The sequence below is a fragment of the Lygodium microphyllum genome, chromosome 26 (genome assembly GCF_053477565.2).
Source record: "Lygodium microphyllum isolate KBCC chromosome 26, Lygodium_microphyllum_v1.1.10, whole genome shotgun sequence".
Lineage (NCBI taxonomy): Eukaryota > Viridiplantae > Streptophyta > Polypodiopsida > Schizaeales > Lygodiaceae > Lygodium > Lygodium microphyllum.
In genome coordinates, this window is record NC_141160.1 from 72,218,656 (window position 1) to 72,233,526 (window position 14,871).

The window sequence follows — 14,871 nt, forward strand, 5'->3', positions numbered from 1 at the left end:
TTGTTTAAAAGTAGTAACATGACAATACCTAAGAGTATCGAAGGTTTAAGCTAGTATATGTACTGTTGCCCCAGCCATTGTCCACCTCCCACTTGATCCATTATGCAAGCATTCTCATGATGACATAATTGGCTTTTCTTTTAGTAGCAATGTGTAGAGAAACTGTGCCAGAGCCAAGACCTACCTTCATAGGTCCAAAATTTTTTCTAAGCACAGGGACTTAGGTTGTGGCATTTGTTTGTCAACAAGGCATCTTGTCATTCTAGGTTGTAATCTCGATTTCCCTTCATTGCATATGCTGAAAAGTCATTTGGATGTGTGACTTTCACTTCTGTGAATGGTTTGTATTTGGTATGGATCATGTTGCTTGTGTAATGGCATGACTTAAGTACCCTTTAAAGTACATGCTTAACTTTCTTAAGATGGATTTGTACATTTATCAAAGTTTCCAATCAACCAAAGTTGAGTGATTGAAGTAAAGTTTGTCAATTATTGCTTGTGACGGTCTATCCATTATTAGATGCCCCACCACACCAAAATCAGCTTGATCTAGTTGTAGAAGGGATGCGTAGACTTTATGAAGACATGAGTCAATTGATATGATCAAATTAATTTTGTCGTTGGCTTTTGAAGGTAAAGTTCAATCTTGCTGCCTTTATTGTCACCCGCTGCACATGTAATGGCTAGAGTTAAACAATGAAAGAGAGCAACCGCCATAAAGGGGAGTGGACTAGATGTGAAGTCCAGACACTTCAATTTGGTTATCTTAAAACCGTGGTGTTTGTATATCATATAGATGTACATGCAAAATGTATGAAACATTGAAACAAAATGCAAAAGGTGAATAAAGTGAAGGCTAGAAGAAAAGTGAAAATATCAAACATAAAGGATAAATCATTAGAATTAGATAAGGTGCTCCTATTTAACAAAAGAAGTTGCATTCAAAAACTACAACTTGAAGCAAGCCTTTTGTGGTTGTATTGTGCTTTGTAAGAGAGTATTAATATGTAAGTATGAATGAAAGAAATCAGGGGAAATCTTGACACAACATTGTGAGGGAACTATTTATGCTTTAACGTAGGTTGTGATTGGGATCTATTGCAAAACTCTTTAAATTTTGAATATCTTTTACATGATGTAGTTGTGGTTTTAATTTGTAATGCATATGTGTATGTTTACTCATATGATGCCTTTCACATGAGTATTCTTTGCTTGCTTCTAAACCAATCAATTGTTGAGTAATGTTTGTCTAGTAATTGATGATAGTTTTAAAAACAACTTGGATACGAAAGTTGGGAGGTAAAATTTTGACATGATTTTGATATGAGGTGCTAATTAGTGGTTGCCAATCGGCCACGATTGATGTGGGGTGTCAAGATTTTGTGTGCTTATGCATTGTGTAACAGGACACAAGGTAAAGCCTTTCTGATTTGAATTGAGCAAGATTCTTTTCCAACAAGTGGAATAGTAAGTAAAACACAATTCTAGTTGAAGATAAAAGACAACTTGGATACAAAGGGTTGGTGAAGGTATAAAAAGGAAAAATGATACATTAACAAGTAAATAGGTTATGGTATGATTATTTAGAGAGGCATTTATTTATCTAGTCTAGATTATATTATTGAGACTCTTATCACTTTTATTGCAATAGAATCAATCTTTTTTTCCTAACAAAAGCTTTGGATGATTTTCAACTAGTTAGATTTGGGATAGTAGAGAGATATAGACAAGAATTGAGGGAAGGTCAATATAGAGTAATGATAAATTTATGCATCTTGTCATGTTTCTCATATGGTATTTGGTTCTTTTGGAACTTGTGACTCTCTACTTAATGTTGTTTTCATATTTTGTTTCAATGTGTGTTTGTGGCTCATCATGTTTGTTTGGGAAAAATTTGGGGTATCATAGACTCCATACATCCTTCCCTTTCCAAAGTTCATTGCTATATAATGCCTCTTCCTTGCCAATTTACTTCTTATTATGAAAGATTATTCATTCCTCCATTCAACTAGAAAAACCTTTGAAACTTCTTTACACCTATTAACTAAATTTTTGAAATATGTTGATCCATTGTACACATATTTCAAACCTTGGGGAGTCTTGATTTATTTATAGATATACATGCATACTATTATATACATGTGGCTATGTGTTCATACATACAAATATACATATGCATGCACATACATGCATGCATACATTTTACATCTCACTCCTCACATCCAAACCTTGTCATATGATATATTAATTGAAAACTCTTGGGAAGTAGATTATGGATATTTAGACTTTGACAAGTTTGAAGTTGATTTGTGAAAATATCGGTCCCATTTTTTATAATAGAAGATGATGTGGCACTTCTTAGGACCCAAACTTGGGTCCAAACAAAGGCTAATGGCATTTGCTTATTGAAAGCCCTAGGCATCTACATGATTGGGTTTTCAGAAGCCTCAATTTTATAGAAGCCATGTAATGGATGGCAATGCTTTCATTTTTTATTCCTAGTCTGATATGTATAGTCGTATTGGTTGTCTTCAAGGTCTCCTTTAGTGGAAGTTGAGCACTATGGAGGATATGGATCCTCTTATCAAGTATGATCTTGCACCATGGAGCATATGGATCTCTTTAGTCCCTTTGTCTGATATGCTTAGTAGACATGTGACTCTTGTACATTCTTCTAATTAATACAATTATCAAATCACGCGCGCGCGCGCGCGCACACACACACACACACACACACACACACACACACACACACACACACACACACACACACACACACACACACACACACACACACACACACACACACACACACACACACACACACACACACACACACACACACACACACACACACACATTCTCTCTCTCTCTCTCTCTCTCTCTCTCTCCTTGGGGTTCTTTTCGACATAGGAAAACTTCCCAGTCTTCTCCAACATGGTGTGCATGTGATGGACTCCATGTCACTTGGGTAGGTACCTCTATGTGACACCTATCCATGGATATCCCTTACTATGTGGGTAGAGGTGGGTACATTATACACACCACTCAAATAATGCAACTTTTCATAGATAAGTAAGATGATTAAGAAATCTTTCTTTGGTTTTATGGATATATGGATAAGGCTAAATGAGGAAAGGAGGGGCTAGTGTAAACTACCCTTGAAAATGGGGTTCCTAACTAACTCTAGCTTGACCTACTCCTATTGCTTCTCCAAGCTTAGCGACCACTCCCTTCTTGAAAAATCCATGGAGGTTGATTGTTGGAAATGGTTCGGTTCCTCACTCACATGGACTGCTCGGAATGGCCTCATGCACGCATGGTTCCATCTATGGCTCCAAAGCCCCACCCTCTAATGGCTGCGCATGTGGACTGCATGCTCCATGGGGAAATAATAACCTACTCTTGCTTGGACTTGAATAATCCTAACATGACCTGCAACATTGCAACTCACTTGTTTCCCCCTTCTTGAAGCATCTATGGAAATCAATTGCCTCGAATCATCCCCCTCGCACTCATGGATTGCATAGCACGGCATCATACACAAGAAATACTCATGGTTGCTTGAAACTCATGGCTTCAACACTTCACTCAACGGTTGCGCCTTGGATTGCACCTCCTTCATAGTAATGTGGATAGCCATTTGTCCCATAGTTGTTCATGTTGGCTCCATGTCTTTCCTCTCATCATGGCATGTTCCCAACTTAGTTATGCTTGTGCACAACAAGATTGGGCTTTTATAAGCAATCAGAATACGTATTCCAAACCAATTTAAGATGCATGGGTCCCAAATGCTCATTAACAAGGGAGCTTTTATGAGTATGGTTGGAAATTTCATGCATCTCCTCCCCACTAACATACACTACCTTTGATGCAAGTTAAAAAACCACACCCTAAAGCATGGAGTACCAACATGACAACACTAAATAAGTAGTCTACTTATAAGAGTACATGTCATGATCAACTAGTTTAGGATGACCATCCCATCTATAGTCTTGGTTTTGATGGGGACATAACTCTTTGATATAACAGACATTGCAATGACATAAATGGATTGTTATGAACTTTTGTAATTGCTTGGGATCCTATATAATGGAGACCCTTCTCTATTTCTCATCCTATCCATTTTCTATCATCTTTTACTTGCAACTTTGGCTACATATGCATCTAGTGAAGATCAATGTGTCATCTTCATATGCTACTCATGTTTTTGTAACTAAGGTTAATGTGACAAGATGATAACTTGTGTTGAACTTATGATGTATGCAACCCATAATGATGTGTTTGTTCTCACTAACCCATTGTTATGGATGGTTTTGTAGGTAATAGGCTCAATCCTTCATCAAATTTGGTTTACTCTTAACTTGTTTGTGGAAGTTTGGAGACGAAAATTTCACTTATATTGGAAATCCCTTTCTATTTCAAATTTTGTAGCTCTTAATGTTTTATGGCACAACAACAATGTATGAATGTTGTAGCATCTAGTCGAATTTATAGAGTCTTGAATATAAATTTTCAACATTGAATTTAACATCATAATGTGAATTTTGTTATGTGGCTATCTTAACCTATTACACATGAGGAATATGTTGTATATCTTTTTCTTTGATAATTGATTTTTAGGTCTTGTATTTTGAAAAACACACACACACAAACACAAATACAAACACATAACATGGAAATCTCTTCATAAATCCCCCTCTTTCGCTGGAGTCTTGCTCTAGAATCTCTATACATGCATGATTTAAGTTGCTCCCATTAAAGATACACTCTTTCAATCATTCATACATCCACATTGTTTATGCTTCTACACACTTAGGTGCACACTTGGTCTCATGTCGCAAAACTTGGGACTATTTATAACCTTACTTAAGTAGACTTTTAAAACTAGCATGCCTCTTCTAAGCGTTTACATGTGTACCTATAGATTACTTTTTTAAGTTAGGAGACCCCTTTACCATATAAGTGCACACATAAAATTTTAGACACCCACACATTAAGTAGTATCCTAGATTTTCTCATTTTTCTTTTATAGTAAGTTTATTTGCTTAATACATTAACAAAGGATTCTTTCGATTAGCATGGTTAAAAGAATCTTCTTGTAGTAATGATGAGCTCGATTGGCGGAGGAAGACCAACTTTGCATGGTGCCTATAGCTCACCTTCAATTTTTTCAGGTATGACCTCTCTTGTTTAATTGACATACTTATTTTCTAAGGGGAACATGGGCTTGAGTGGCATAGGATCCTTGCTAGCCCTATTCTATGACTAGTTTAGACACACACATCACATGCTCTAAGGATTTGAAACGTCCTTAATTAGTGTTGAGAAGCAACCAACAAACAATTCCTTAATAGATAAGGCCAATTTAGGTAGGAATCTAGGTCTTCAATATATATATATATATATATATATATATATATATATATATATATATATATATATATATATAGATATATATATAGAGGAGTAGTTTTTGTATCAAAAATCACAAACACAAACTAATTGTGCGTTGTAGCACACATATTGTGGTATATAACACATATTTTTTGCTTTAAGTATGACCAATAAAAACATAAACTCGTTTTGCTTAGTATAGCATAGCAAACATTTTGTGTATCAAATGTGACAAATACACACTGACCGTGCTTTGTAGTACACATATTGTGTTATATAGTACTTACTTTCTACTTTAACAAGCATGGAAAATAGAAACTCAAACTCAGTATGTTATTCATTTAGGAGATTGGGTAGGTCTCTTAAATATGATATGATATGAGCACAAGGTGATTTCTTTGTTAGTTTAGATTGAGGTGTTTGATTATAAAAATTACAAGCTCAACACTTCCATTGTGATATTACTCAATGTTTTTGGTTCGTTTGTCACATAGGATGATGCTTCATATATGACTAGTTACATCACTTTTATAATATACATATTGTCTAGAAAGAACTAGTAGCTTTTAAGCAAGGGTTGAGTGATAGCACTATTAGGAAAAGCCTCTATTAAATAAGAAACATCTCTAAGTATTATCTAACTACATAATCTCCATGTGGTATTTTCATTTATGTGTGCAAATTGTCTTGGTATTTTGACAAAGATTCAACTATGTAAGATAACAATAGGTTTGGGTTCCATTATCAAGCAACAAGTAAAAGTCTCTTAAGCATATAGCCAATCCTTTTATATTGAAAGTAGTCTACTTAAAAATCTCCTTGATTCCAACTACAACAATATACGAGCTATATACAAACTTTTAAAGCAACGAAATTATTTATCCAAAAAATTGCTCCCATCATCGCTAAAATCATCAATATACATGTCTCAATAGAATCATTGCTTAGTGACGCCTATTTGCGACACATGTTGTGATGCAAATAGTGACAGATGTAGGTTTATTTGCGACACTAATAGTGATAGTTATATAAAAATTTTCTTTTTGGGTGGTAGTGCATGCAACCTTGCCACCCTTCTAGCCACATGTACTACAAAATGTTCCATAAATCATTTATAGGTTGAGCATACAATTGTTATTGAAACACATGAATTGTAAGAAGAAAAGTGCTCGTTGATTTAATTTTCAAATAAGTGTAACATCAACAAATGACATCTCATAAAACTACATGGATTGATAGAGAGCATAATCCAAAAATAAACAAATGTATCAATAAATATCACAAAATGCAAGCTTATACAAAAGATGAGAAATATATCAAAGGAAGCTTACATAGAAAGAGTCTGCATGGACTATAGGGTCAAAAAAAGGAAGGGATGCGCATGCTCCACAAATCCAAGCGACTGCTACAACTCCTCACCATCTAAGAGCTCGTCCTGATGCAATGGAGCGTCGAACAGACTCTACAATATAAAACTACCAAAGATTAATCTACATAATATAATGCATCACAAAAAAAATAGAAATAAAAAATAAAAAAATGCACAACTTACCACACTGCCACAGGTATATAATCTATTAATAAGAGAAGTGAGACCGTTCTTCTTTGCATACCGAGTCTTCAACCCTATGGGATCGTGGTTTGTGATTAAGTACTGCAAGGAAAACAAAGTAGCATTGTTAGAAATAAGGTTATTAGTACAAGTGATATACTAAATAAAAAAGTGAACATAACCAAAAGAAAACTTACGAAATCCTCCAAATAAGTTATATGTCCACCACTCCCAAGATGATGCACAACCCCTGCCTCTAGCCATGCCCTTTCCACCTCCCATTGCTGCCACCATCATCTTGGAAAGTTTGTGGCCTCCTCCTTGAGTCTCCGCTAATCCTATGTGTCCAACCACTTAGGCTTTGGAGCGTCACTCTTGACTACCTCTTGCATGCATCCGATTGTCTATGCGATATATATGCACATATACAGTCCATCATCCATCCAGTGGAGAATCGATTAGCTGCTATAGGTACCGAGAACTCCTCATGCAAGGATGCCACCACATACTTCCTGGATTCCTCCTATATGTTTTTCCAATGGTCTAGAAAATTGTGTCTAAATATTTGTTGACACAACTCCCTCATGCATGTCATTACTCTCCTCCCCTCAACATTCGTGGTCATGGCACCAGTTTTCTCATCCACTAAGTACCCATACCTTGGTGGGTTGGATCTAAGACGTGTCCTCTCCCATCTCTCTGACCATGCTCCTGGGCATAACCAAGAGACCCTTGTCCATCCATCTTGGGGTACGTGCAGGGGAGGTATCTCTCAGAGTAGCACCCATAGGGGTGCCACCTATGGATGACTGAGTGAAATCTAGAGTCAAAGGAGTAGGCGTTTCTATAGGTGTAGCAAATCTTGGAGGTGATAAGCATTCACTTAACCGATGGGATAGGTATACTACATCCATGTCTCCATATCACACACATGAGCCACCCTCTCTAGAACCAATGGGGAGTGAGGAGTAGTATACTACATCCGTGTCTCCATATCACACACATGAGCCACCCTCTCTAGAACCAATGGGGAGTGGGGAGTAGCAATTAGCCACAGGGTCACAACATCTATATCTCCACAACACCCCCCAAAACCATCCCTAGAACAAGGAGGAGAGGAAGTCTATGGCTCTCAGAGGCACCCACCACAACCACCACCTCCACTGATCAAGCGAGGTGTCCCTAAGCCTCTTGTGGTGACTATCCTAGAGTGTCGTCTCTGCTTGTTGGAGATCGACACGTCAAAGTGTATTGAGGTAGAATATGCTGAATGCCTAGACAATGATCGAGATAACTTCTACTCTACCATATCAGTGACCTGCACAACCAATATAAAGATATTAGCACAATCAATATGAGGGTGAAGGCCAAGCATGATAATATATACTTGCAAAGAAGGATATTAGTTAAAAAATATGTAATAAAATACAGATAAAAGTGAGTGGCCAACAAATTTGACAAGTAGATACAAATATGACTAGTCCTATAGCTCCATGACAAGCTCTTGCCATATCTCGACATATAATTGAAGATCTATGCATAGGTCCCTATAGAAAGAGGAGTCTACTTCATTCTCAAAGTATTCTTGTCCTCCAGACTCTTCACCTAGATTGCTTGTGATTGTCTCATTCACATGCATTGCAAGCCCTCCTCATTCTCCACCTCCTCCAATAGCAGCTCCTCTACTTGGATACTCTTCTCTTGTACGTTAGGAACATTGCTTTTATTATACACTCGAGTGCTCCGAGGTATCTATGGCACAACATACCACCAATGAGGTTGTCGTAGGTTTGGGTAGAAGATTGCCTATTCAATAATATCAAATGAGAGCTTGTCGCAAAGAACAAAAAAGCACTTGTGGCCATTTTGTGTTGTGGAAAAATTAACAAAAAAGATCATGCATCTATTCATAGTGATCTAGCAAGACAAACATGTTGCACAAATCATTTCATCTTTTCTCAGAAACTTTGCTAACTTTCTTGCTCAAACTTTTCCATGACCCCACATTTGGTCATGGAGTGCATTTTGTCAATGTGCTCAACTTGAAAATGTCGCCCATGTGACCATGCCATGCTATAGATTTGGTACTGTACATTGAACACCTAGGTTAGCTCCTGCATATAATTGCTAGATACAACAACAAAGATATCACGTGGTTACCTTTGGACTACACCCCCTCGAGAACTCCTACCCCTCCCTAGAGACTTCCACCCCTTGGCCTGAATTTATGGTTAAGGCATCATGCAACCATCTCATAGGCATGAATCACAACATCTTCTCCATGCCTTGGGATACTGAATTAACCAATAGCGTGTACTATGCCAATATTCTGATTGCACTGTCTCACATTCTCTTTTGGCCTGCTTGTACTTACCGAGCTACTTCTCCATGGATGCATGTTGCAACATACAAAAACGATTCACTTTCTCCTATATAGCGCCATCCATCCTCTTCTCTATTCCATTTCCAACCACCACATCTCCTGTTAGTCGATCAACATCCTTCAATGTCCACATCATCCTATTATTCTGAATCCACTATTGGCAGCCACTTCAAAATATGCATAAGTGCCTCCAACAATAGCCAGCCTTGAGCCATGTTGCCCTTTGGATGAGCCCGTTGTTGCATAAAGCCTTTAAGGGTTTTCATGAAGCACTCCAAGAAGAGCATCCACTAGTATGGATCGGCTCTGCAAGCTCCACTTCGTCCATTCACGAGATGTACTTGTGGGTGAGTACTTCTCAAAAAGACTGATTGTCTCCACTACTCCTTGCCTTGTGGACTCAATGGATGACATCTTGATCTCCTTCTTTGAGATCCATTGCACTAAATTTGATAACTTATAAATTGCCAAATATATCTCTGGAGTGAGATACCCTTCAATCGCCATCGATAATATGAACTACAAGAAATTTAATGCATTAAGAACTATAGATTGACACAAGGTAATGAAGTACTGAATGAACTTACTACCAAGGCCAGGTGACAAACTTGGCATATCTTGTGCCAATCATGGGATTTTATTCATGTTAGTTGGTTGTCTTTAGAAAATGCAGACTCGAGAGAATGCATCATACTTGTTGGCGGGCAGATAGATTTGATTATTTGCTTTACCATGTGCTCCTTTTTTTATTGGATAGGACCCAAGGACCACGAGCTAGTTGCACACGACCATCAGAGCTCGTTTGTGGTCAAAGTGCTCCAATTTTCCCTATCTCCTTTAAATCCATTCGTGCCCCTAGAGTGCCTCTCTTTCATGTGATATGGTCTTGCAACGAGCTACCAACATTCTTGAAAATGTTTATGGCATCCAACAAATGGTTTTGATATGTAAATGGGTCCAATATAGCAACTTGTAGAAAATTAAAAATCATCAGATTTTGCTTGGAAGCGACTCTTTATGGACTCATACTAGCTTTGGGCATTCAAAGACCCCACCAAAAGTACATTATGCAGGACAATGTATAGAGGTAGTATCTACGTTCAAATACTTGGGGATTGAGATACTGCAAACCACAAATGACATACATGTGTGGAGTGACAATTAGTGGCATGGAAAAGCAAGTATTATCACTTTGAGAATGACTACAGTCGTACAGATACTAAATGCTGGAAAATATGCTGTATGATTTTTGATGCATATGTTCTACAGATGGTATTATATGGAGTGGAAGTGTGGGGGGGGGGGGGGAGGGGAGGGGAGCATCTCCTCATCTGCATGGAAAGACATTGAGAAGCTGCATAAAGATTTTATTTGTAGATATTTGGGTATCAAAAGCACCACACCATATGTACTTATGCTTTTGGAATCTGGTTGTCGGCCAATTGAGGTACGTGCTATGATCCGAGTACTGAGATATGCCACCTGAGTACATCAAATGGATGACAGTAGGCTCCCCAAATGGGCACGGGATACTAGCACACACCTACAGAAAACACGGAAAAGTAAAGTGCTTTCAACAGGATGGGTGCAGGATATGCGAAAATGGTTTAAAGGGTGGGGAGTGGATAGATATCTAGATATGGCATCCAAAGATATATGCATGGACACATTTCAATCAGACCTCTTATGAGCATATCAAGCAAAACATCAAAGCAAGGGAGCAAATGGCAAACTTGTTTATTACAGTATGCATACCTATCCTTCATGTTGGGAATCCTACATGCAGGCAGAGCACACGTGCAGCCATACATAGCCAACCCGCTCTCAGTGGTATTTAGACGGAGTATTGCACAACTTCGAACTCGATCACACACTTTATTGATTAAGATAGGTGCATGGAGTGGACACGCAAGAGAGATGAGGTTATGCAAGCTGTGTGGACTACAGAGTGTAGAATCAGAGGAGAACATGATTATGACATGCCTAGCATATGCACACATACGGGTTGACTTTGATATCCCTTTACAGGGGCCACTTCACCAGTTTCTAACCACTACTCCCATATCGAAGTTAGGGGCTCTCATCACCCGCATGTTATGCTTTCGGGAGAACCACACTGCATAGATCGTTCTTTCACTATAGCTACCCTTTCCTATCATGGGGGAGGAGAATCATTGTATATCTGGAAAGATCCCATGGGTCATAATTTGGCCTTCCATGGACGATAATAAACTACTCTACTCTACTCTATTTTTCTATCTCCCTCTCTCTACCTCTTTGTTTCTCTAACCCCCATCCCTTCCTCTTGGCTTCTCTCCCCTTCTCTCATTCTCTCTCTTCTCCCCTCTCTCTTTGTTTCTCTCTCTCTCTCTCTCTCTCTCTCTCTCTCCTTGTTTCTCTCCCTCTCTCTTCCCTCTCTCTATTTTTCTCTCTCTTTATTTCTCTCCCCCCTCTCTCTTGTCTTTATTTCTCCCTATCTCCCTCCCTTGCTTCATCTCACTCTCTCTTCTCCCTCTCTTTGTTTCTCTCTCCCCTCTTTGTTTCTCTCCCTTCCTCTTTATTTTCTCTCTCTCTCTCTCCCCCCTCTCTCTCTCTCTCCTCCCCTCTCTTTCTTTTCATCCCTCTCTCTATATTTCTCTCTCTCTTCTCTCTTTACCTATTTGTTTCTCTCCCTTCTTCTTTCTTTCTCTTCCTCCCTTCCTCTCTCTATTTCTCTATGTCACTCCCTTTCTCTCAATGCATCTCTTCACAAACAAGAAGATAAAGAGAAGAGAAGAAAACACAAAATCAAAGAGAGGAGAAGGGCTTAAAGAAGAAACCTTTGCTTTCGCAGCTTTCCCCCCTTTTCTCCTTCGTGCTCCTCTCCTCTTGCCTTGCGAATGACAATGGTGGTAACAACAGTGGCGATCGGTCTGTCTCTCTCTCTCACAAAGCTTCGAGCTCTCTCCCATTCTATTTTGCTCATTTTCATTTTGTTGCACTAAAAATGTAGCACTCAGGTCTTCGGCCCTATTTTTTTTTCTCAAAACACCATTGCTATTGACATTGCTATCAACATTGTCAAAAGCATCACAAAAAGCATAGATATCTATGTCACTAACATTTTTTGTGATGCTCTTAGCAACGTTGCCAATTTACATCGCAAACAATGGTCATTATATCTTCGTACCCTTGTAGAACGTCTCAAATTGATGATTGTGAAGTTGTATATATGGTAACTTCTTTGTGTCTTCCCTACTCGAGGGATTCACTGTATAAATAAATCCTCTATATCACAAGTGTTCAAAGTGTATTTAAAATTACCCATATCTATGAATTTTTCCTATATAAAACACTCTTTTTCTATTCAATAATAACCCCTTTATATGATACCCTTTTTTAAATAAAAAATATGTAAAGATGTGTTTTTAAAAACATCCTTATCATGAACCCATGTGATATGCTTATATATTGAGACAAACCCCACCCCCTTGCACTGGCCCAAAGCTTTCTTGAAAGTCTTTGGTTGTACAACTATAACCTAAAATTCCTTAATGGAATGATACAAATTTATATTAGTGGCTCCCTCTATATAAAATTGTTCTCTATTCAAAATCGGAATGCTTAAAAGGTAGCCCACTCGTTTAGGATACAAGTTAAGAAATTGTGGAAAATGGTATTTAAAGTTATGATTGCTAAAGACATCTAGACTTCAAAATACATAGGCCTTTAAAGGTGGCTTGAATAAATTGAATATATGTATTCAAGCCTTTGGTATTGTATCTTAATTTTTAAGCTGGGAAATGACTAGAAAGCACATTTACGAGTGAAAAATTTAGTAGCCTTGGCTTATCATAAAATTGATATGAGATGTAATTGGAATACCTATTTTTGCTCTTTAAGAGAAATCATAGGAGGCTTACCTTGCTTATATGCTCAATCTACCTTGCCTATACATTATATGGAAAGATACCTCAACAAATTTTTCATTATGGTTGGGCTTTGATGAAAAGCACTCAAAGTCATGAAACATATTATGTTACTCTTTAATGTAGTCAATAAGTGATTGTATCTTTTTTAACTCTAGTTGATTTTTAAACCTATGCTTTTTTTCTAAGAGAAAAAACATTTACTTGCATTTTTAGTTGAACAAATAAAGTTATGCTTGGATAGGTTGATCTATATTTGTCCTTTGGGTTAGGTTTTTCTTGTGTCTTAGTAGGTGCAACCAAATGACAACCAAAATCTCATGATGACACTTGCAATACATATTAGTAATAGGACCCTTTGCTTATTGAGGCTTGGAAAAGACTATCCTCAAGGACTAATACAAAATTCAAACTTTTTGTATATTGAAGTCTACTTTAATGACATTTTAGTTCATACACATTCTCAAAGGTCAAATTGTTATTTTTGACCTAATCATTTAGTTATTGTAGTTTTTAATAATTTCAAAATTTAGAGGTAATATTATATTTTTAAAATTCCTCAATCATGTTTTAAAATTAGAGATTTTAATTAAAATATTTTATCAACTTTTTGATAACTGTATATGATTCAAATCTTTGAAGAAAATATTACACACACACACACACACACACACACACACACACACACACACACACACACACACACACACACACACACACACACACACACACACACACACACACACACACACACACACACACACACACACACACACACACACACACACACACACACACACACACACACACACACACACACACACACACACACACACACACACACACACACACACACACACACACACACACACGTGCGCGACGCACACACATACGTGTGTGTAGAGAGAGAGAGAGAGAGAGAGAGAGAGAGAGAGAGAGAGAGAGAGAGAGAGAGAGAGAGAGAGAGAGAGAGAGAGAGAGAGAGAGAGAGAGAGAGAGAGAGAGAGAGAGAGAGAGAGAGAGAGAGAGAGAGCCCATCTAATAAATCTTCATTTGCTCAATCAATATTATAAAGGAGCAAATTTCGAAGGGCCTTAACATATATCTCTTTCAATTGACTTTTATGAATAAAAACTTGATATTGATGACTATGAATATTTTTGTGTTTATTTTACCATTTGAAAAATCTATTCTACATTTTAAGTCCCCATTATTTGATGCTTAAAATGCCATGTATGCCCTCAATTCAAAGTTTGAGATTTATTCCTTTCGTCTCTTGCTTTTAAAATGACCCCACTAGAACTAGTTTGAGATTCATTATGTTTGGTTTCTTACATCTTAATGACCCCACTTTTAGTACTTTAGGTACTCTTTCCTATAACACTTTATGAGGCTTGTAGGCCATTGTGATTACATCACTTTATTTATTCTTTAATTATTTTTCTTTCTAACGAGTTAATCTCTTTATGGTCACACACATGTACACCCACCCACCCCAAAAGACCGATCTATTTGTCTTTGTCTCTATCTCTCTCTATGCCTGTTTGTCCCTTTGTCTCTCTCTATCTCAGTCTCTATCTTTGTCTCTATCTATGTCTTTGTCTTTGTCTCCATCTCTTTGTGTCTATCTC